Raw genomic sequence first — 24,788 nt, forward strand, 5'->3', positions numbered from 1 at the left:
AAAGAGAGAGAGAGAGAGAGAGAGAGAAAAGATTTTTAGTTTCTTGAAACTACAGCATGTTAAACATCTCCATTTCCAAAAAGACTCATGGCTTCACATTTGCATAATTCAAAGTTCACTTGGATGTTTTTCATAGTCAAAGAAATAGCCCCAAAGTAATACAGAGGTCTCCATCTCTAGCAAGACAGATAGTGTTTGCAGATTTTTAAGAGACCTTTTTTTTTTTTTAAAGCTTCCTCCTGTCAAGGTTTAAAGAAATCTACAATCAGAGTTTCAGGCCGAGCAGGGATCCTGTTTCATTAGTTTATCTACCATATATCTCCATTGTTCAGGTCAGGCTTGGTCGGGAAACTACCTGTGAGAATTTTTATTTACCATGTATTCCTATTCCAGTGTTTCCTAGCCTTTTATATGTCTTAGCACACACAGAAGATAACACTGTCCGTGCAGCACCCTGGGATAGGTGGGTGAGGGTGACCAAGGCTCTAGGAGGCCTGAGGGCTCCTGCCACCTGGAGGGGGCGTGTGAGATTTCCTGGTGCCACAGTATAATCACTGTGTAATGTGCGTGTGGTCTCCTTTGCTCCCTTCACCCTGGAGTGTGTGCACGTGTGTGTGCGCGCGTGTTCGTATGCCAGGCATCAGCGTAACTGTGAGCATCCTGTCAGCTCTGTGGGTTGAACTCCACGTACTTTTATGGTCTCCTCAGTAAAACTTCCAGGGCGCCTGGCTGGCTCAGTTGGTGGAGCTTGTGACTCCTGATCTCAGGGTCGTGAGTTCGAGCCCCACGTTGGGTGTGGAGATTACTTAAATAAAAAAATAAATCTAAAAAAAAAAAAAAAACCACCCAACTTTTCAAAGCTGCTGCTTTGCCCTCTGACATTTATTTTTAACCAGGCTTTTGACTGTTGATTAGAAAGAAGCCCTGAAAATATTACATTATCCAGAAATAAGATCATTTGTCTTTTTCTTTTAAAACAATTTTCTTGTTATAATCACTTCAATTGTTTCTAAATTAAGCCTTATGAATGGCTCAGCAGAATGGATGGTCTCCATGAGCAGAAATGCTTCCCAAAAGAACCAAGCCTTATTACTAGAACTGACCTGTCGCAGAAATCCCCATCTATTTGCGGAACAGGATTAACAAGAGGACCAACTGAGGCAAGTGTTGTAGGGCCTTGTGGACCTCAAGCTTGTCAGCAGGAATATTATGGAATAACTATTAGATCATAGGCCACGGTGTCCAACAGATCAGGGTCCAAATCCGGCTCTGCCACTCGAGAATATGGCAGGCTACTCTCAGCTCCTCAGTCTTGCCACCTGCCAAATAGTGATCATGAGTGTGTGGGGTACATGTGGCTGTTATGACGGAAACATACCTAAGATGCCTTTACGTACATGGGGAAGGAGAAGGGTGTGCCCTCCCTCTGCCTCTATTCGGGCCACTCCTCAGGAAGCACTCATGTCCCTGGGTAAGTTTCCAGGTTACAGATTTGCCAAAAGCAAGGATTACAGTTTGTTCAAGTCCAGTACATTCCCTCTGCTTCTGGCTTTCACCTGGCTCTAGAGAGAAGCAGAAATCTCTGGCACTCTCTCCCCTATTCCTTCTGCTTACAGGTAGTACAGTGACTCTCTCCTCTCCAGCTTAGCCGCGGGATGGTGGTAATGCTGAAATTTGAGTTGAGAGGGTGGACGCCTCGCGTGGGCCTCGAGCCTAAATCATCCACTCCAACCTGCTCCATGGAGAGGTCTGCCCTGGTTGGCCGGCTAATGATAAGAAGTGCTTTGATTTCCTGAGGTCTGTATCTTTATATTTCCCAGTGGAAAGAGGAGTGGACGGGCAGAGCGGGATTTGGAGATTTCCCGGTCTTGGTACAACATCAACTAACTACTACCTCGTGGGATAAAATGGTAGCCCACACACACCGAAAAGAAGCTTCACTCTCCTAACAAAGGTGATATGCAATCCTCCTCTAAGATGTTCCCATTCTAGAGACAGGGATGCTTCCACTCCCTTTTTAAAAATTCCCTTTCCTGTGTTAGCTACCCGAGAGCGCTCAGCTGGAGCTTTCCGTCAGAACGTCACCCTTCCTGCCTAGGTGTGGATGGAGGGAAGTGAGCAGCCTTGCATCTCATCTTTTGCCAGGTAATGAGGCAGGGCTGCCTTTTCTGGGAGGTGTTTGCATTTGGCCCTGGGAAATTTGAACTGTACAGATGATATCCTTCCATAAAGCAGGCTCTCTTTTTCAGCAGGGAAGGCAGACTGGGTTTCTTTCTTTCATTTTTTTTTTTTTTCAAATAAAAAATGGATTCAAATGCAGAAATGGCCAGAGTGTCATTATGTGCTTTTATGCTCTGTTAAAAACCACACATAGCTAAGGTGGCAACAAAGCAACAGATCAATGGATAAACAAAATGTGGTATATACACACCATGGAATATTATTCAGTCTTAATAAAGAATGAAATTCTGATACAGGCTATACACCATGGATGAACCTTGAAAATATTATGCTGAGTGAAATAAGCCAGCCATAAAAGGACAAATATTACATGAATGGTCAAGTTCAGAGAGACAGAAAGTAGAAGAGAGGTTACCAGGGCTAGGAGAAACGGAGTGAACAAGGAGTTAGTGCTTACTGTGTAAGTTTCTGTTTGAGGTGATGAGAAAGTTCTGGAGATGGACTGTGGTAATGGTTACACAACATTGTGAATGTACTTAATGCCACTGAATTGTGCACCTAAAAGTGGTTAAAATGATAAAATCGATGTCATGTATATTTTACCACAAGAAATAAAGAAACAAGTTAAGAAAGAAAGAAAAAAAAAATTGAAGAAAAAAAGAAAGAACTACCCAGCCGTCCTGGGATACCAACTTCATGGAAGAGAAGGGCCCAGAATTCCACCCTGACTTCCCAGCATCCACATGTCCCTGGGACAGAGCTTTTCTGAGTGGCCAAGACAAGATCAAAGCCAAAGGAGACAATGCTCTTCACAAGACCTGGCAAAAAGCACTTATTAAAGCAGTCCTATTGACAAAATAACGGACTCCATGATTGTTTCTGTTCATTCAAGGGGACAGCAGGCCCCAGAAGCAGGGAGGGGCAGGCAGGATTCTGCTTTCAAAGGCTGCTTGAACCTTTGACCAAATAGTCACCCAATAAGCCCGTTAGAGTCTCCAGCACATGATTTATGACCATAGATAGTATTTATTTCCAAATTAGAACTGTAAATTCTCTAGATGTTTCTAAAGGAAAAAAAAAGGGTAATTTCCATCAAACAATGGCATTTTTTGGCTACCATAACTACAAAACTTAACTCCCTCATTTCTGCTCATGGAATATAAAAAAAGTTTCTGATTTTATTGTGCCATTATAAACAGATTTCCTCCTAAAATGTTTCTAGAATATGTTAACTTTTTTGGTTTTCTTAATAATCCTGGCTAAGAATATCATAATTTGTAAAAAAATATATTCATACACACACACACACACACATAAATATAATTCTTTTATCCATGAAAAAAAGCAACTGCCAGTTATAATTCAGTGGAGTTAAATAGAGCGTAATTTACGTTTGCATCTTTATTCCTAATAACAATTGTAAAAATAACTAAAAGATTCTGGATGTTGTAGTCATGGAGACACTTCTACCTCCAAAGCGTAAAATATAATTTGTTGAGGAATGTCTAGCAAGACAGAATGAAAACTAACAGAGACGAGCAAACCTAATCAAAGTCTTTAAATTCTAGTTTCTCCTCTTTCAATTTGGATTAATTCCTAACAACTTAGTGCCCAGAAGTAACCACAACAGAAAGTATCTGGCAAATTTAAAAAGCTTCAGACTAATTAGAGCAGAGAAAAGAAACCCATGTGTCAGAAATCCAGAAACAGCAGTCAAATAACATGAAATCATCCTGTGTTCTTTCATCTGCAAATGGAGTTGTCTTACACCTTATTTTAACCAAATAAAGTATTTTGACTAGATTCCAGTTCGGATGGACCCTGAAATGGGGAAGGAAAGCTACATGATGAATAATAGATAAATAAGATGGAGCCCCTATTCTGCAAGAGCTAACAGTCTAGTGCACCAACATACAATGAGAGCTACAAATGTGTACCTTATAGGTAATTTAAAATATTCTAGTCATCACATTAAAAAGAAGAAACAGGTGGATGAATTTTACTAATATATTTCATTTAGCCAAAATGTATTCAAAACATTATCATTTCAACATGTAATCAATTTAAAAACTATTAATGAAGTATTTTACATCCCTCTTTTTTCTTGTCATTGTTCTAAATCTTTGAAACTCAGAATATATTTTGTATTTAACAACACATCTCCGTTTGGGCCAGCCACATTTCCGATGCTCAACAGCCACATGTAGTCAATGCTACTGTATTGAACAGAGAAGACAGCAGGAAGCATAGCAAATATACAAAGAGCTCAAAAGCAAGACCAGCCTCATCAGGGCTATCTATAAGAGCCATAAAATAAAACATCTGGGGCGTCTTCAAAGAGGTGGTTGCATCTGAATTGAGTCTTGAGAGTCTTGAAGTTAGGAAATGGTCTACTCAGACTTGCACTTGTGTAAAGAGCTGACTGATGGCTGAAGGGAAGATCAGATGGTTGCGACAAGGATAGAAGGAATCAACAGTCTAGACAAGAGATGTTGGAGACCAGGGCAAAGGCCAGGGTGGATTTAAAAACTATTCTGGAGGTGGAATTAGGAGATACAGTGACTGACTGGAAATGACGAGACAGTGTTGAAGACATCCTACATGGTTACCCAGCAACCATTTCTCTGACCTTCTCTGTTAACAGAAATTTGATTTTGTTCATGTGTTTTGTACCTTCTGCAGAGCCTCGTTTGGGGGGTGGGGCGTGGGAGGAAGATGAAAGGATTCTTAGCCCCCGGGAGGGTGGATCTTATCTAGCATAAGCCAATTATAGTAGTTTTATTTATCATCGACTGGCTTAGAAAGGAACATGACATCCAATTTTGGCCAATGAGACTTGTAGATTGGTCTGCGAGGGTGAGGGTGGGATTCCCAGAAGGGCTTCTTAGATCTTAAGAACAAATACAAGGAAGACAGAGTCTCCTTCTGCCTCTAGTGTGGGGTGTGCTGAGGGTGTCATGGCTGGGGCCATTGCAGCCAGTGTCATCCTGAGCTGAGTCAACCAACATCTGAGAATGGCAGAGTGGATACATGGCCTCTGGATGACATCGTTCAACCATGGAATTACCCAACCCGGAAATGCTCCACCTCTGGACTTCTTGTTTTGTGAGAGGATGTATGTATGGATTACTTCAGATATATGGGGGGCATCCCTTATTTGCAGGTGATAGCACACTAACAGCTAGGAAAAGGGAAGAATCTAGACAATGCCTCAACCATTGGTAACAGCTATGTCTTTCCTCTGTTCAGGATGTTAGACAGCATGTGAAACTCTTTCACCTCATAAAGCCTCCTGACAGTCCAGGGAGCTGTTTAGGCAGATGGTCTTGTCTGCTTTGACCTGCATAGCATCCCTCTCCCCAGTTCTTCCTTTGCATTTCCAGCAACTAGTACAGTACTTGGAATTAAAAAAAAAAAAAAAAAGACTGCTATCACTTCTTGAGCTTTTTCTATGTGTCAAAAACCGTTAAATGTTTTATATACAAAAATCTCATTTACTTCCTCATTTTATCTCTTCATTTACAAAGCTGACAAGAGCACACTGTGAGTGGGGTATTATCATCACCATTTAACAGATGAGGAAACTGAAACTCAGAGGGATTAAATTATAAAATCAAGGTCTCAAAGTTAGTGATGTGAACCCAGGTATGTCTCTCTGGAAAGGTTATATTCTTTACCACCATAATATAATAGCACAGAGTAAGTCCCTGTGTTTATTGAAAAAATGAGCCAATCGACTGAACGAAATAAACAGGTGCTCAAAGAGATTAAGTACCTTGCAGAGAGGCACCCAGCTAAAGACAGGTCCATGACCTGACACAAGGCTTCTAACCCCAAAGCCATTGTCCTTCCTACCACATTTTGTGACTATCATTTCTCCCCCAGGTTTGTTGAGGTATAATTGACAACCCATGGCTATCATTTATTTGGCACTTTAAGTTAGAGACCGCTTTGAATGGTTCCTGGCAATTTCTTTGTGTATGAGTCTTTTCTTCACAACCAGATTATCAATTCCTTGGGATGGCACAGCTTTTCTGTAGCTCTCATAGCAATCAGAATAATGTATTTTTTTCCTAGCTAAGAACTTGATTTTAGAATATAGTATCCATCATGGTTAGGATGACAATGACTCCTGGTTTGCTTGCAATCGTCCTGATTTACACCTGTTGCACCAGCTTTACTATTAATAGAGTAATATCAATACTCTGAAAAGTAATCCTGTTTGGACAATAAACTGTATGGTCACCTTAATCATGGTAAACAAGAGCTTAGTTTGGCCAGTTCAGCTATGTTCCATCAACCATACCCAGCACAGCTGTTTTTGGATAAAGATTGATCCAGTCGTCAAGGTTCATATTCAACACTGGAACACAGAGAGCTTTCATGCACAGAGGCTACCATACCTCCCCACCTCTTCTGTCCCCCATTTATCCCATATTCTCCTGTCTCTCAAAATCCCTTCTCCTTTGTATCACAGGTTGCCCTCCCAGCAGCTTCTTTCCAGCCTGCATCTCACATCCTAAGGTGCCCCCGCAGAATGGAGTAATAGCTTTGAAAAGTCAGGGAAATGCATTCTAACAATCCTGTTACTGTGCAGCAGCTGTTCGTGGCTGAAATCTTTGCATCTAAAGATCGACATCCCTTTGTAAACAGTAAGATAGGAAAAAGCAAACCTTTTGTGGCTAACCATCTACCTTTTGGCCTCTATGTTGTATGTGAGTATGTATATGCTCTGGGAATGTGGGGTCACATGGTCAACTAGAATGAATATATATATGTATATATATATATATATGTATATATACACACACACACACACACACACACACACACATATATATATATTTTTTTACCAGCAAAAATGTATCATGGTGGCAACAAGAGATTCCCAACAAGTTAATGCCATTATGAACTCAGCTTAAACTACTTTGAGTTCTGGAATTAATTATGACTAATGAAGTGAGAATAAGAAGCAAAATAATTCTTTTTTTTAAGATTTATTTATTTATTTGAGAGAGAGAGAGAATGAGAGCATGATCTGAAGCGGACTCTGTGCTGAGTGCAGAGCCCAATGTCAGGCCCAATCCCAGGACCCTGAGATCACGACCTGAGCCAAAACCAAGAGTCGGATGCCCAACCGACTGCACCACTCAGGCACCCCAAGAAGCAAAATAATTCTTAAACAGACTATGCATATTGAGATGTCTTATCAGAAGGGACCTACCAGAGGTTAAATTTTTGTTCCCCCTCTTTTTTATTAAGACAAATGGCAAAAATCAGATCTCAGTGGCCTCATTTAATAAATGTAGAGCTAGAGGCCTTGCTATCTATGGAGAAGAGTGTTTCAAGAGCCTTCATTCTGACAATATAATAAAAAAGCTGGTTCACTGTGTTAAAAACCTTGGGAAAGAGATTCCATGAGGTGGCAGATGCTTTAAGAGGCCTTGACTCGGCACACGTGGGGCTCACTGGCATCCTAAAAGTGGCTGTATAGGGGCACTTTCTTGGTTGGGACATCCTCTTGCCTGACTTGTCAGCAGGACCAGCTAGGAGTCCCTGAAGCAATGAACAAGCAGTGACTGTACAGGGTCAGACTGTACAGGGTCAGTGTCCAACATCACACAATGTGACAGTTAAGAAGCAAGTATGGGGTAGACCAGTGAGACCCTAGCAATTTAGGGTAGGCAAGTATAAGTCAGGGTCATTTCGGAATTGAATAAGCCCCGGAGATTGCTGAACAATTAAAGGAAGGATCAGCTCAAGAGAGATATATTAGCTTGCCTGCTTGTAGGATATATGGGCATTCTGAAAATTTAACTAAAAAATAAGAGAGATGTCACTTCACTTGTACCCCATGTTGTAGAATAGTTCCCCCGGTTGTAAATGCATCTGACAAGAGAATCTGGCTGGATGAGATTGTTCTGGTAAGAATCTGGCTCAAACATACACTATACATAGTGTGTTTTGTTTTATGGTTATTAAATTAATCTTACTAGAATCTCTGCTATGCAATGTGTACGTTACTGACTCTTATTCACCCTGACAATAAATTAGGCCATGGTACCCATGATAACTTCTGGAGGGATGAATGCAGTCAAAGGCAATAGTGGCCCCTTCTCACTTGCCTATGTCTCTGTCTTCTCTTGAACATTTTATTATTTGTTCATCAACAACATCTTTCCAATAAGCAAAACAATCTCATGCTGTAATCCTTTTTCCTTTCCTTGCTTCCTCCTGGGCTCCATGTCAATATTTACGCATCACCTCTCACTCCTACTGTTTGCCTATGATGGCCTTCAGATCCTGTCCTCAACCTCTCATCAAATAACCTCAGATTTTCCATTATTTAATATCATCTCGCAGAACGTTTCCACTTTGACGGGAAAACAACTTTCCAAAGTCCCGTGCTAGCCTCTCTTTTAAAAAGAAAATTAGTTGAACACTCAACCATGGTGAACTGTGAGAATATTATCCAGTGCTGTTTGCTAATTTCTCACTGTTCCCTCAATTTTCATTGTCTCTGTGGAAGCCAATAAAGAACATGGCCCGAGCTCAGAAAGCTGCTGGACCCACTGCTCAGAGGGGCTTGCCATCACTAACTCCTATGATTCCTCTTCCCAAAGAGTAAGAAAAAAGGGGGAGAAGAAAGCTGAGAAGGAAATTTGGCTGTCTTTCTTCCCTTCTTTAGTCTGATGAAGTATCTTGAATTCCAACAGTCCAAAAAAAATCTCATTTTCTCATGACATTATTTTTCATTTGTCCTCCATCACCCCCATTTCCAGATAGTCACTGGTTTTTATCCATTCTATTAACCACATACATCTCCTATCAATCTCAGAAAAGTTTATTTTATTGTTTCCCCTTTCTCCATCCCTTGCCCACGCGGCCTTTATTTGTTTCTAGAAAAATGCCCAGATACAATCAGCCTTCAACAGATACTGATAGAGTGAATGTGAACATAATTTCTTGCTTGCACTAGTGTATTCATTTCCTAACTAGTCTCCCCTCAAGACTATTCCTCACACAGCTATCAGAGAGGATATTTTTAAAAAACTCACATCTCTCTATGCCACTTTGTTGCTTGCAAACACCAATAATGGCCCATTGTCTTCAGTGTCAAGTCTAACCTCGCAGTCTGATGGTACAAATTGTCTCAAAATCTGGCCCCAACCTGTCTTTTCTAAAGCTTTTGACCCTCTCTTGATTCATTCCTGCTGCAGCCACAGAGAGGGGCAGGCTCTTCTTAAACGGCCATGAGCTCTTGCCCTCACTACGCTTCCTCATATGGCCCCGGCTTCTACCAAATAAAGCCTGAATCAATGCTTAGTCTCTAGTTACAAATGATCATTCATTGAGCATGTTCTGGATGTCAAATGCTATCTTGAGTATATTATATACCATTCCAGTATTTCTTTTATTCTATTCTATTATTATCCAATAATAACAACGAAAGTTGGGCATTAATTCATTCCCTAACTTACGCAGCCACTTGATAATGCCGAATCCAGGATTTAACCCCATATATCTGCCATCAAAGACTAGCTACTCTTACCCACCAAGTACACCATCTCCCACTCCACCCCACCCCCCTGCCATTTGTCTCTAGCTAGTGCTCACCACATTTTACGAGAGTTGCCGTTGATAGATGAAAGTTCCCTGGAGGGATTGTGAACACCTCAATAGCAAGGCTGGTAGTTATGTATCAGCACACCTCTAATGCTCAGCATAACACTAACACATAGATTGTGCAAAACCCTTTTTTTTTTTTCCTTTGGTAATTTAATTTGAATCTATGCATCCAATAACAGGAAGAAGCTCGATCCCAGTTGGATCAGATAGTTGAGCCACATGTAGGTCTCAGAGCTCTTTTACCTAGAAAGAGCAAATCCAGTACTCGATTGGATAAGGAAGCTGAATCTCTACTTCCATCTCCAACCTACTCCACAAATTATTATTTTGAATTCATCTATAGGAACCTAGCAGTGTAATATTCATGGCAGCCATCTGTAATTCAACCAGCCAACCATACAAGCAGAAACCCCACATTTTCAACAACAGCATTGCTTAATCTGAAATGCTTTTTGGAAGACAAAGAAACATTCATAAAATGAAACAGTAGTGAATATTGATAATGAGAAAGTTTGACAACAAAGTGTCCTGCTGATGTATGCAGTGCTTCCATGCCAATGGCTAGAAAAAATTTTTATAAAGATTCTGTCTTCTAAGCCTTGGCAACATGCCAGAAAGTTTGTTAGTGTCTTTAAAGAGGAGGAAACTGAGAGGGAGGGGAGGTGGGGGGAGAGGGAAGGAGAAAGAAGGGGGGGGAGGTGGGAGAGAGAGAGAGAGAGAGACTGACTTGCTTTTAATCCCCTGGTACATAGGGGAAATTGTAAGCAGTAAAATGAAGAAAACAAGACTTTTTTTTTTCCCCTGGAAGGAGCTCTCATCTGAATGCCAGGTTGGGCTTGAGAATATCGCAGGGACCTGCATACTCTCAGGGCTGAGAGAGCAGTGTTTTCTTTTCCACTCTTACTTCAATTTAGTCATACAACAAAGAGTTCTGAAGAACAAGCCAGACATACATCCCCAAAGAAGACCAGAAAAAGTCACCAAAGTTTCAGGTTACCAAACTGAATTTCCAAGGGCAGCAATCTCTATTAATAATTTCCTTTCCCTGTGTGAAAAAAAATGTGAAAATATATAGCTACCCCCAAAGCTTGACTTGGGTAGCAATATCTGATGCTGAGAGTGTTGGATAAAAATGTATTATCAACAGCTCACTTCAGAGGAGAGGGTGGCCTGGTCCCTGATGAAACACTGACCCAAACTTACTCTACCTTAATAATTCAGTAAAGGGCATTCACTCCTGTATTCTGTCACTGGCCATACCAGACCCCATGAGGTTAGTCAAGACGGTGGGCAGTAAACAAGCTGACCCAAGTTTATGGCTCCAGTCCCATTAGCCTGGTTCTGACGTGACTTTCTAAGAGCTACCCGCTGATAATACAAGGTTAGGCCTGGTTAGAGAACATCTCATCCCATTTCTCCCAGTGGAACACCTCAGATACTGACAATTTGTCACGCCAAGAACACAGAGCCTGGATTTTCCACTCCTCCCACGCTGCTTGGCTGGCCAGGCTAGCAACAGACTTTATTTTTACAGTGATTATCCCTGCAGCTTTACCTCCAGGCCAGTGGGCCCTGAAGCAGCTAGAAACAAGAGCCAGCTGGGGGCCCAGCTGAGCAGCCAGCCACTTGGAGCCTTCCATACTAGGAGAAGAAAAGGATTGGCCAAAGGCCATACCGCGAAATGTTCTGGGAAGGACAGATGACAACATGAGGGGGAAGGGAGTCCGTTCATCCTGAAGCAAATGCAAACCAACACGTGGATTAGGGGTAGCTGAGGTTCTGGGAGAGCATCTGACTGTCTTCGTCAGATGCAGCAAACTCCTTGCTAATTCAGATAAATGAAGAAAGGCCGGTGTGCATTAGTGAAATTCCGAAACCGTAGAGCATCGGCCGTCTCTTTGAAGTCCATAAAGCAACTCAACTTCATTTTAACCGTAAGTTCCAAAGTGAGGCGTGGCCGTGCCCTCTGCTACTGAATCTGACTCTCACTGGGCAGAAGCGGCGGGCATTTAAGTTCAATACCTCGTGAAGTTAAGCCCAGCAAAGGTCTGCTCTCATGAAGACGGTACAGATCATCCCTTATACTCTCGTTTACCATATTTATTTACCAGGCTGGCCTTTCTTCAGAGGCATCATGGAGATAAACCCAGGGCCAGCTCAGTTCAAATGGTCATAAATTGCCAGTTAGCAGTGTGCAAGTGGATGAGGCTTTTCCTTTATGGCTCGAAGCCTTGTGCTGTATCCCTTCCTCATGGGAGCTGTGAAAAGTTTGAACAGATGTTCAGATCCAGGGGGAGGGACGCTTTACTGTTGCTCTATTTACTTCCTCTAGCAGGATCCGTTTTCATTTCCTTGTGGACCAGAGAGAACAATTCTACCAGCCTGACAGCTACCTGGGGGAGGGGAAGTCTGGGATCCCGGTTCCCATGAAACATGATGAATTAAGAAAGGAATGCAAGTATACCACGAAACCACACTTACCTCTGGCTTCTAGTTCCCAAAATCAGGTCAGCAAATTTGCTGGAGCAGTATCTCAGTCTCTGGGTGCATTAGTGAAGCAGACGATCAGCAGGAACACGAGCTCATTTAGTGCACCTTGCATCGGTTTTACCGCAGGCGGCCTCTCCAGCTGAGCAGGAAGGGGTGTGTGAGTGTGCGGAGAACCTATCTCTGAGAGTGTTGCCCTTTGACATTTATTTTTCCTTCAGTATTTACCCTGGGACTGAATGGTGTTTGTTTTGGGCATTATAATAAGAACTCTCCATAAAATCTCTTGGATGAAAGTGCATTAACCAAACCACCCAATCAACAAATATTTATTGAACATGCACAAGATGCGAGGTGCTGAGAAAGGAAGGGGCAACTCTGCCCTTCAAGACCTAATTTAGTCGGAGGTAGCAAAAATATTTATAGACATGGCCATGTAGAGACTTTCATTTGTCTCCCAATCTCTCCTTCCTCTTAGTAATAGAATTTCCCAAGCTGGGCATGTGGCTAGAGACGATATTTCTTGGCTTGTCTTCAGTTTGGTCATGAGATTAAGTTCCGTCCAATGCATATGGGATGTGAGTAGATGTGAGATGTGCAACTTCCAGGTCATATCTTTAAAAGGAAGCCACTTGCTTACTTTTCCTATCCACTGCCCTCCTTCTCAGGGCCTAGTGTGTGTGGGAGTGTGAGCTAAATTCTACCATCATGAGAATACAGTATGGTGGGGAAACAACATGGAAGGAGTTGGGCACCTTATGACCCTGGGAGATCATCTCCTCTCCCTTGACTATTTATCAGCTGGAGACAGAGAGAGAGAGAGAGAGAGAGAGAGAACCCTTCTGTCTTCTTTAAGCCACTGTTATTTGATCTCTGTTAAAGCAACTGAATCAATATCCCAACTAACATATATATATATTTTCCCTATTAGATGAGGAATTTCTGGAAGCTTCTTTATTTCCCCAGCCCCATCACAGAGCCCACACAGAAAAGTGCTCATCTCATATTTGTGCATGATGATACAGAAATATAGTTAATAAAAATCCCATTTTGTTCTTCTGAAATACTTTAATACCATTATATGTATTATAAGAAAATAAAACGATTATCTTATAAGGACAACTCTAGAGTGATGTCTGGCTTGGTTTCTTAAGAGCACAACAAAAAAGAAGACATGTGGAACATAACATTAATCTGTTAGTGTATGAAAGGTGAAGCTATTTCACGAGAGGATTTTATCAGATGACCAAAAGGCATAGAGAAAAAAATAAGAGAACAGACCTTTTCCTATGGTCAAGCATAGTCACATAAATTATCACTGGTTTACAGACCCTGCTAACTGGATAAGGTCTTACTTTTAATAAAAAATGGAAATGAGGGGGCGCCTGGGTGGCTCAGTCCTTAAGTGACTGCCTTCGACTCAGGTCATGATCCCAGGGTCCTGGAATTGAGTCCCACAACGGGCTCCCAGCTCAGCGGGAAGCCGGCTTCTCCCTCCTCCACTCCCCCTGCTTGTGTTCCCTCTCTCACTGTCTCTCTGTCAAATAAATAAATAAAAATTAAAAAAAAAATGGAAATGAGATGCCCAACAACAGTGCTGCAGAAAGGTACCTAACATCGATTGGTGCTTCTTGCCTGTGACTTTGTTAATTACCACTTTAGAATCGCTTTACTCCCTATGAACTGTGTCACCTTTGCAAATTCTTACTTCCTTTGAGCCTAGTCTCCTCATCTCTATAATGGCAATGCACTCAACCAACATTTATTGCGTGTATATCGGGCACCGTTCTAGGCCATCTGCCTGAGGCCGAAGGAAAAACAACAACCAGCATGAATAAGGAAATTATATGGTCTGTAAAAGGTGAGAAATACTTACAGGATAAAAGGAGAGCAAGAAAACTGGCAGCAGCAATTTCAAGGATGGTGTTCACAACAGTGCGCCATGAGCGAAGAGGTGGCTCAGATTAGGGTAGTAGCAGTGCAAGTGGCAAGCTGTGGCCGAATTCTGGAACTGTTTTGAAGGTAAACAGAATTTTGTGACAGGCTGGATGTGAGATGTGAGAGGAGGTGAGGAGTCCAGGGTGACTCAGGTTTCTGGCTCAAGATAAACTGGAAGGATGTAGTTGTCAACCAATACAAGGAAAGGTGTAGGTAAAGTAATCTTGTCCAGAAGATCAGGAGTGGCCACAAGGTGCCCAGGTATTTGGTGTAACACTATTCCGGGTGTTTTTGTGAGGGTGCTTTTGGATGAAATTAACATTTGAATTCAGTAGACATGGGGTGGGCCTCATCCAATCAAGTGAGGGCCTGAATAGAACAAAAAGACTGACTCTTTCCCCAAGTAAGAGAGAATTCTTCCTGCTTGACTGCCTTTGAAATGGGCCACAGGCTTTTTCCTGCCTTTAGACTCAAACTGAAACATCAGCTCTTCCTGGGTCTTGAGCCTGCTGGTTTTCAGACCAGAACTAAACCATTGGCTCTCCTGGTTCTCAGCCTTTGGCCTCAGACTGGAACTAAACCACCATTCTCCTCTCCAGCTTGCCAACTCACCTTATACATCTTGGGACTTGCCTGAATCCATAATCCTTATAATAGATAAACATCCATCTATCCATCCATCCATCCATCCATCCATCCATCCATCCATCCATCCATCTATCCATTCTTCCGTCCATCCATCCTTCCATCCATCCATCCATCCTATTGGCTCCGTTTCTCCGGAGAACCTGATTAACGTGTGGTGCTAAATATCAAGGGGAAAGTCCAGGGGCAGTTGGATATGAGTTTGGAGTTTGGAACCGAGCTCAGGGCTGGTACTATATACTTGGGAATCACTGGCAAAGATAGTATTTAAAGCCAGAAGACTGGGTGAGATCACTGAGGGAATAAATATTGATAGAAAAGAGGAACGGTTCCTGAGTTCTGGGTCTCTGCACTGTCTAAATATCATGGACCTCAGCCACAGAGACTGAGAAGGAGCAGCCACGGAGACAGGAGGAAACCAAGGAAGCGTGTTGTCCTGAAGCCAAGAAGAAAATCACATCAAGGAGGAAGGAGTGTTCTCTTCTAACAAATGCTGCCGACTGGTCACTGCCATTGGTAAATGCCATTGTATTTAGCAATTCAGTGGCCATCAGTGACCTTGACAAGAAAAACAGCATTGGAGAGGTGGGGCCAAAGCCTGGTGGAGTGGGTTTAAGAGTAAATATGAGAAGGGAAGTTGGAGACAGTGAGTATGAGCCCTCTTTGAAAGAGCTTTTTTCAAAGGGGATGAAAAAAAAAACAACAGAGGAAAGGGGACCAAAAGAAGGATTTTTTTTTTTTTTTTTAAATACGAGAGAGCTAACGGCGTGTTAGCATTACCATTAGCGGTCCTTTACGGAGTGCTTAACGGTGGCGCGAGGTACTCTACATGTGACAGCCTATTGAATCCTCCTAATGGTTTTGCAGTGCAGACATTAATACCTCTGTCTTTCATGCAAGGAAACAGATGTTAAGAGAAAGTGAGAAACTTTCTAAAACCACATTTAGTCAGTGGCTGTGCCAGGATTTAATTCCAGGTTGTTCTAACTTAAAACAGGGATTCTTTACCACGACAGTCTATTTATTGCCTCCTGTAACAGCCTGCTACTCGTCGAGCCTGCCTCCCTCAGGGAGATCAGGACTGCGAGGGCCCCGGGCAAATGGTAACTATCAGGATTTTCAGGGGATGTGGAAAGCTCCTAACTGCTGAGCAGTGTGCAAAGAGATTTATGTCCTTCTCCAGTCCCAACCTTTAGGAAGGCAGTGGATAATACGACATCCTTACGTGGACTTGTATACATAGCACTGCAGGAAAATGGCCCTTACATCAGATCCGGGGAGAGGAACAAGTAGTAGTGTGCAAATGCTATTTTCAGATCAGGTGCCCTTCCTTGCCTAGCACGCTGGTATGGATCCAGGGAGCTTCATGAATATTTGCTCCTCCTGCAGGTGCTACGTGAAACAGAAGAGGCCGCTGTTCTGGAGATGGGGAGCTGTGGCAAGAGGCTCACTGCTAGCCCGACAGTGAGAACGCCTGGGGTCTCTGGCTATTGTCAAAGCCCAACACGTACAGAAATCCAATATACCAAGATTAAATCAGGCTGCAATATGACAGATTCCTTTTAAAAACTGCATCATTAATTTTTTTTTTTTTTCTTAGTGAAAAGTAAGTTGCTCCTGGAATCTTTGTTCAGGTTCAGAATAAGATTTGCTTACAGAGCCTTATGGAAATTCCCTGAAGAGAAAGGGGGTGTATATGTGGGAGAGGGGTAAGAATGAGGAGAGAGAGTGTCTTCCGAACCTGGCGCTACCATGTAAGATGATGAGCCTGACACCTCAATTCAAGGGACAGCAAGAGTGAGCAGGTGACCGAGCTTAAGGAAACTCCCTGGTTTAAGACAGGATGCCCTGGAAACAGCCATTTCAATTAGTGCCAGACTAGCTTGAACTGAGGATTAAGAGGTCATTTCCAACTGTAGCTCCTCTCCTCGGCAATGTAGCACGACCCTCGTTCCCGTGCACTTCTTACAAAGCATACGTTCCTAGGCGTGCCTGGTGCTTTATTTCTCGCATACAGAGCTCCGCCGAAAGCCTTATGCACCCTTCCCGTTCCCAGGGGAGAACACTGATAATGCTTTCAGAAATGCCTTTTCACGCTTTCCCACACACACCTACTTATTTTCAGTTACTAACTTTTATGGAGAGTGGCCTTGTTTTGTTTTTTACAAAAGAGCCCATAGGTAGTGCATTTACTACACATCACAGAGGCGTTCTTTACAGCTTTTACAGAGGTCTCTCCATCATCTCTGCGTTATGACACAAACTTTAGAAGCCTGGTCAGCAGGAGAAAAATAAGCAGTAAATTCCATTTTAAGTTGGAACAACTGAACTTCGTTCACAATCTTAAAATTTTTTTTCTTGGTTATAAAAATGATGCATGCTCTTCATTGGAAACAAATTCAACTAACACAGAAAAGTATAAAGGATAATGTGAAAAATTTCTAACAATCCCATCCCTCAAAGAGCATGATTAATAATTTATGAATATCCTTCCAGATTATTCTCTATATGTCATACATATATGTTAGAGATCCCTGATCTTTTTTTTTTTTAAAGATTTTATTTATTTATTTGAGAGAGAGAGAATGAGAGATAGAGAGCACAAGAGGGAAGAGGGTCAGAGGGAGAAGCAGAATCCCCGCCGAGCAGGGAGCCCGATGCGGGACTCGATCCCGGGACTCCACGATCATGACCTGAGCCGAAGGCAGTCGCTTAACCAACTGAGCCACCCAGGCGCCCGAGATCCCTGATCTTAACTTCTTAGAGCTGTGTGAGAAAGTCTGTGTGCATGTATGTGGACGCATTTTTAAGGATAAGGGACTATAACTTCCATCAGTTTTCAAAAAAGCTCAACATAAATATAAATATGTATCTACCTAAAAATATACATATATGCAAAATGTATATGTAAAATACATATATGAATATATAACACACAAAGTATATATATATATGAATATATAACATATAAAGTATAACATATACAACTATATATATACGCATATATACATTCCTATTTAGTTTACAAAAATCTAATCATCACCTACATATAACCCTGCAACTCATTGTTTTCCACTTATGGATATGTTTCCATTTTAGAAGTAGTTGTCATTCCTGCTATTATTTTATTATCACTTGGTTTTTCTCCCTTTGAGTGCCCGAATCTGGGGTTTGGGAACAGAAAAATTTGGATTGGACGCCTGGCTCCACTATTTACAAGTTCCCTTAAGTTTGGCAAGTTACTCAGATTTTAGAAGTCTCAGTTTTGTCATCTGTGAAATCAATTAGAATTATAATAGCACTAATGCAAGGAATAAATAATGAGATATATTTGAGGCAGCTACCACTTGCAATGTCTGGCACAGAGTAAATATTCAATAAACATTAGTGCTTTCAGGAGGTAGAATGCGCTGGGTCCACATTCATATATCTAACAACATCTGGAGAAGGTTTTTAAAATCAGGATTTAGGATGACAATAAAGTGGATTACTGAGACTAAAGCTGAAGGCACATTCTGGAATCAGATGGTATTATCCATTCTGTAGGAGTAAGTCAGCCAGCAAATGATGATTTGTACAGCTGTAAATCTGACAGAGGATCAGGTGTCAGCCACGGTCAGCCGATCCAGCATGGCTAAAGGAACTGCCCGTGGACTGAGCTAATTGGGACCCTCTGGGATCCTCTTCTTCTGTGATGTTGAGAAGGTCATGACCCACTCCTCATTCCAGTGGGTTTGCCTTCCCATTTCTGGGTCTTATTACAAAGCTCTCAGACTCCGTCTGCAAATGCTGCACGTTCAATGACAGTGCAGAATTCCACTAGCCTCTGCGTGATGCTGGTGGCCTGCCTCATATATTAACACGCATGGCTTTGGCCTCCCAGGGCCCTCTGTCCTGCTCGTGTCCACTCTTGCCCTCTGGTGTGCCTGGAAGCTCAGCACCAGGGCAGGCCACCATGACCCCCACTCACGGGGAACAACTACATGCTAGGCATGTGCTACATCCTTTGCACCTTAGATCGAGAGTCGCCGGCTCTACCGACTGAGCCGGCCAGGCGCCCCCGAGAGCCCTGGTGCTTATGAATGCTACCCCCACAGCTTCTGATGCTGTGTAATGAGTTACACGTTAGGCCTGCAAGACTTTGGTGGAAAAGGAGAAAACACCAATTTGGTACCCACTGGAAGCTTCCCTTAGACAGAGCAGATTCCACAGCAGGCTTTCTTCTCATAGGAGGTCTCTCTTCCAGCATGTTAAGTTCAAATTCATGGTCCACCCCTGCTCACCAGAGCTTCAATGAACTCCTTCAGCTTTGTGGGAAGACCAATGAGAAAACTGAGTACAAAGGGTGTATTACTTTGTGTGTGGTCAGCAGAATAATGAGCCCCAAAGATGTCCATGTCCTAATCTCTGAAACCTGGGAATATGTTGCCTTACATGGCAAAAGAGGGTTTGCACATATGATTAAGTCAAGAATCTTGAGATGGGAAGGTCATCTTGGATTACCCAGGTGGGCCCAGTGTGGTCTCAAGGATGCTCATAAGAGGGAGGCAGGAGTGTTAGAGTCAGAGAGAAGACAAGACAGAAGAAGCAGAGGTCAGAGTGACACAGGCAACCCACAGAAGCTAGAAGAGTCAAAGAAAGACCGTCCTCTACTGTCTCCAGAAGGGAGCTCTGTTCTGTGGACCCATTTTAGGCTTCTGACCTCCAGAACTGTAAGATAATAAACTTGTGGTGTCAGGCCACTACATTTGTGGGGATTTGTTACGGCAGTCATAAGAAACTAAGACAATGTCCATACCCGAAGTGTCTTATAACAATATTGTCCAGCATTAAACTAGAAGTCCTATACCAAATTTATTTGAATCCATGAGATTAATGTCTTCTGGTGCTTCAAAGAGCCCATCAGTGATGTCCTCATTGATCTGGTTCTCCCTCTTCATAAAGAAAATGAATTATAATATACTACCTGTGAGCTTTTAATTGAACATTGACTGTAAACTCTACATATTTCCAAAACCCAGGAGTAGAAGACCTAGGCACGCTATCCTCTGAGACACACTCACTCACTGACCCACAGCTTTACAAATCTAAAACAGGCAGGCATGTTTGGAAGTGAAATGCAAGTCCCCCCCCCCTTTTTTTTTTTTTTTGCTGAGACACTTGTGAACATTTTCAATACCCACCTACAATAGCAACTTTCATCAGATCAATCGTACAAAGGTTAAAAGGTCTTCCTAATTTTGAGTCAAATAAATGACTTGAAGAAGAGAGTGTCCCTGTTTGTTTACAAATATAAATTTAGAAGCACTGTGAAGTCTCAAACAAAATTAGCCACCAGGGAGAAAAGAAATCAAATAACCTCATTAACCAGGGCTGAGCCACTTACATTCACAGGACTCTGGATAATGCTGGCCAGCCGGACTGAACAGAGAATAGACAAACACTGATGGAAGAACCAGCAGCCCAGGAATAGAATTCAAACAGCAGAGTGAAGATCATTAGCAGGCTGATGAGGCTTTTGTTGTCCCAGTCATTGAGCATGAAAAAGAGTCCTATAGCTCTGGAAGGTTCCTAACCATCATCATTGCTATTTGATTAAGCCAGGAAACATCAGATTTCAGAAATGCATTCTTTGTGGCCATACATTTCAGACAGCAGGCTTTGGTTTTTGGAAAACCTGCTGTGTATCCCTGTGCTCTCCAAGTGGACACCACAGTAACTGATGTTTCTGTGTAGATACCAGACTGCTTTGAAACAGCCAAAGGAACATTAGTTGGTTCTCTTGTATTATGCATTTCTCCAGTCAAGAGCTCCAAACAGCTGTGTGCCTGGCACACTAGACTAAGTCTCTTAAGGAAATCTCATCTAAACCTGGCATTATACTGGTTAGCTGAAATTATTGTGATTATTTTCTTTTTCTGGATTTTCCCCATTACCTCCTATCGTCTCCTTGTCAACCGGCTCCTTCTTACTCTGTGATAGTGATAATTTACACTGCACAAATGATTAAAAATACCAGAATTACTACACAAACACCTTGTTGCTTTCCTGCAAAGAAGTAGGATGGCAAATAGTTGCTATTTCTTTACCGGGAAAAAAAAATGTTAGAGCGCGTGGCTTGCCTCTGTGTGCTAGCGGTCATCCGGGACAACAGGGACTCTTGACCCACTTGGCAAACAGCGTGAACTTCCAAGTCTCTTTTGCTCCCCCAGAGCACAGGGAGAGACAGACATAGCCCAGATTTCCCAAAAGTCATGATTTCAAATAATTTTATTTTCAACACAGTGACTTGTTTAATCTACAACTAAAATGTGGTTTAATCCTCATACTGGTTGAAGACTGTTAATACACATGTTTAAAAAACATAAAATCTTTAGACTGTGTTACAATTCAGGGTTAAGATAATATGGTCGCTGTATTTTTATACATTATCATGTGCACTAATAAGGTTTAAATTTAACTCCCCAAGTCAAGTGTAACTTACAATGCACAAGAGTTCAAACGAATGAGCTTTCTTTCCTTGTCATTGCAGCCTGTGGACTGGATAGGAGCCCCAGTTCCTCCCTATCAAGTTGCCTGCCCTCCTTCTGCCCACCCTCTCCAAAAAACAAAACTAAAAAGTGACTGCCATCCAGTAAGTGGCAGAGGGGTGAACCCACAAGGAGTAAGGAGCTGCGGCTGGGCTGTGTGTCTGACAGGACCCTCTGCAGAGTTCTAGCAGCAAATCACTTTAGCATCATAATACCTCCAGATGAACAAGTCAAGGTGGGTCAGAGTGGGAGAAAACTCACAAAAATGCATCATTCCTGGGACGCAGGAGCCCGAAGCATAGAAGAAAAGCTTTACTTATTTGGGAAACTGCTGAAAATAAACACTACTCATTATAAAAGAGTCAAAGAAAAGAGCCCATTCTTCTTGTTCCATCTCTCTTCTCCATTTAAACATGCAAAGCCTATGGTTATTTTTTTTCCATGTCAAATGCAACTTTCTTCCTTTCTTTTTTTTAATTTAAATTCAATTAGCCAACATGTAGTATGTCATTAGTTTTTGAAGCCTATGATTATAAAACATATTTGGTGGTCGCCTTTACTGCCTATGCCTGGATTTTCAGAAAGGATCAGACGAGATACTAAAGGACCCAACAGAACATTAACAGATGGGTCTAATTCATAAGGGAATCATTAAGATTATATTTTATATTTGTGGAGAGTTTAATTTTTGCAAACTACTTCCATGACTGTTTTGAAGTGGGATGCCAAGATTATTAAGAAGTCATTTTGGGGGCACCTGGGTGGCTCAGCCGTTTAAGCACCTGCCTTTGGCTCAGGTCTTGATCCCAGGGTACTGACTGGGATCGAGCCCCTCATTGGGTTCCCTCTCAGCAGGAAGCCTGCTTCTCCCTCCCCCACTCCCCCTGCTTGTGTTCTCTTTCTCGCTGTCTCACTCTCTGTCAAATAAATAAATAAAATCTTTAAAAAAAAAAAAGTCATTTTGGATAGGTGGAAAAGAATGGCACCAAGTTAAGACCATAACTCACATCCCTTGATTCTTGGTCCTATTAACAAAATAATCTCAGAAAACACTCCCTCCCCCCTCCACCCAGCCCAGCAAGAGTAGGTCAGTTGAATATTTAACCCTGAACACCCAAAGCACTTTCTATGGCAGTAATTGGAGTTATAAATAGTAACTAGATTATTTTCATTCATTCATTTAATGAATAATTATTCTACAAATAGGCACTATCTGAGTCCCAACTTTGTGCCAGAGAGAAGATCAAGACGGGCACGGGCCTGCCATCCTTCAGTTAATAGCCTCATCTTATTCCTTCTGTGAATGGTAGGGACCTGGAATGAGGCCATAGAGGGTTCTACACACCCCTGAGAAGTGAGGAAAGGGTTTTAAGGCAAAAGCCTCAGGAGTTAAGATGGCAAAAGAGCCATAGGAGTTAGGTCCCAAGAAGAAAGGGTTCCACGGCCAAATTAGTTTGGGAAACACATCTTACCATATATTCCCCTTAGACATTTACAAGCAAATTAAAAGCACTGCAAAGTTTTTTAATTAAGAAGCATGCTAAATTTTCTTTACCCAGCAAATATGTTTAACTGTGGAATATCCCATAGAACCTGCCTTCTGTGGGTCCCACTGTGGGAAATGTTGATAGGTCCACAGTCTTTGAGCACAGTTAGAGGGCTCTGATCTAGAAGCCATATTTTTTTTTGCAGAATACAAAACTTGTATTCCCACTTGTCGGAAGGGTCCGCTAAGATACTCACTTCCAGAACCTCCTTGGCTTTAAGCAACTTTCAAAGGAGGCAGAGAACAGAGAAGCCGTGCGGGTTCCCAACAGGGGCTTTGGAAGGGTATTCCTACAACCACCTTCTTTAGCCTCAGGCACTTTCCCTGGTTTCTGGATCACGGATTTTCTGGGGCTTGGCTGCGTAACCTCTGACTTTGGTAGCTGCCCATCCTCTTTGACCTGAGTCTTGTCCTAACCGCATTTGGCTTCCTGGTAATTGTTCTCATTCTTTGGTCCAAGGACATAGCCTGACCCTGAACCCCATGGTTTTACCCTGCTTACTCTGAGGCCAAGGGGCTCTCTTGTAAGGTTTTATACATGAAATCTCTTGCTTCTGAGTCAACATATGGCTCACTACTTTAAGTCTAACCTTGTGTTGCCTTGTGAGAATTAGTTACCTTGAAGGCAAAGGTAATGGTCTACCCCATTTTATTTTATTTTATTTATTTATTTTTTTTTTTTAAAGATTTTATTTATTTATTTGAGAGAGAGAATGAGATAGAGAGAGCATGAGAGGGAAGAGGGTCAGAGGGAGAAGCAGACTCCCCGCTGAGCAGGGAGCCCGATGCGGGACTCGATCCCGGGACTCCAGGATCATGACCTGAGCCGAAGGCAGCTGCCTAACCAACTGAGCCACCCAGGCGCCCGTCTACCCCATTTTAGTCAAGAAAATTTCACAGAGATCTAGTTACCTTGGAAAGACTGAGGAGTGGAGCACTGAGGTATCATATCATGTATTATCTCATTTCATTGTCCCAACAAATGATGAGGTAGTTGCATTTTTACCTGTTTTCCAAATCAGAAAACTGATCATTTGAGAGATAGGAACTTGCCCAAGGTCACAGAACTTAAGTGATAGAGCCAGGATTATTTGAACCTAGGCAGTCTGACCTCAGAGTGCATGCTGCTCTAAATCAATAAGCCTCCCTTGATCCACCCCTCCCCGCCAAACAAGGTCTTCTGGAACCACTGCCCAAGAGTACGGCACTCTTCTGTGGTCATGATCCTGGGGCAGCTTGGGTTCCCAACATCACCCCTCCCTCAGCAGTCTGGTCAGCACACCATAACCTGGGTCTGTTCTCCTCTCCCTGTCCCTCTGTCAGAGCAATATATTTCTACTAGAGTTAACTAGGAAACTACTCTGCGCTGATGTTCTCTTTCTCGTAACAAAATGCTTTTAAACCAGGCTAAATGTTTATGTCACCAGAGACTCCATATGTAGGGTCTCTAATGGTAAGATGGTAGAGACCTACCATCACTGGGTCAGATTTGAAACTTCAGCATCCCATGAACCCCTGTTTACTTTGCCTGGACCAACATTCTCAACCCTCCCTGCACATGAGCATCCTGGAAGCTTTTTAAAAAAAAAAAACAAAAAAAAAACAGGGGTGCCTGCGTGGCTCAGTTGGTTAAGCGACTGCCTTCGGCTCAGGTCATGGTCCTGGAGTCCCGGGATCGAGTCCCGCATCGGGCTCCCCGCTCAGCGGGGAGTCTGCTTCTCCCTCTGACCCTCTCCCCTCTCATACTCTCTCTCTCTCTCATTCTCTCTCTCAAATAAATAAATAAAATCTTAAAAAAAAAAAAAAAAAAACAAGAAACCTATGCCTGGGCC

The 24,788-nt window shown here is 42.4% G+C and overlaps 1 protein-coding gene and 1 non-coding gene across 10 annotated transcripts in view; one reads left to right on the plus strand and one right to left on the minus strand.

Annotated features, from left to right (window-relative positions):
- NCALD (neurocalcin delta) overlaps positions 1-24,788 on the minus strand; it is a 373,105-nt gene that overhangs the window by 34,630 nt on the left and 313,687 nt on the right. Inside the window, exon 1 of one of the 9 annotated variants that reach the window (XM_027622124.2) lies at positions 12,292-12,312. The exons of the other annotated variants lie outside the window; for them this stretch is intronic. The gene's annotated coding sequence lies outside the window, so the exon portion shown is untranslated. Of the gene's footprint in view, positions 1-12,291; positions 12,313-24,788 lie in introns of those variants that run through there. 9 annotated transcript variants of the gene reach the window in all.
- Positions 724-796, plus strand: TRNAR-CCU. The gene has a single exon. It is a non-coding gene; the product is annotated as a tRNA-Arg (tRNA).

This window comes from Zalophus californianus, chromosome 4, assembly GCF_009762305.2.
Source record: "Zalophus californianus isolate mZalCal1 chromosome 4, mZalCal1.pri.v2, whole genome shotgun sequence".
Classification (NCBI taxonomy): domain Eukaryota; kingdom Metazoa; phylum Chordata; class Mammalia; order Carnivora; family Otariidae; genus Zalophus; species Zalophus californianus.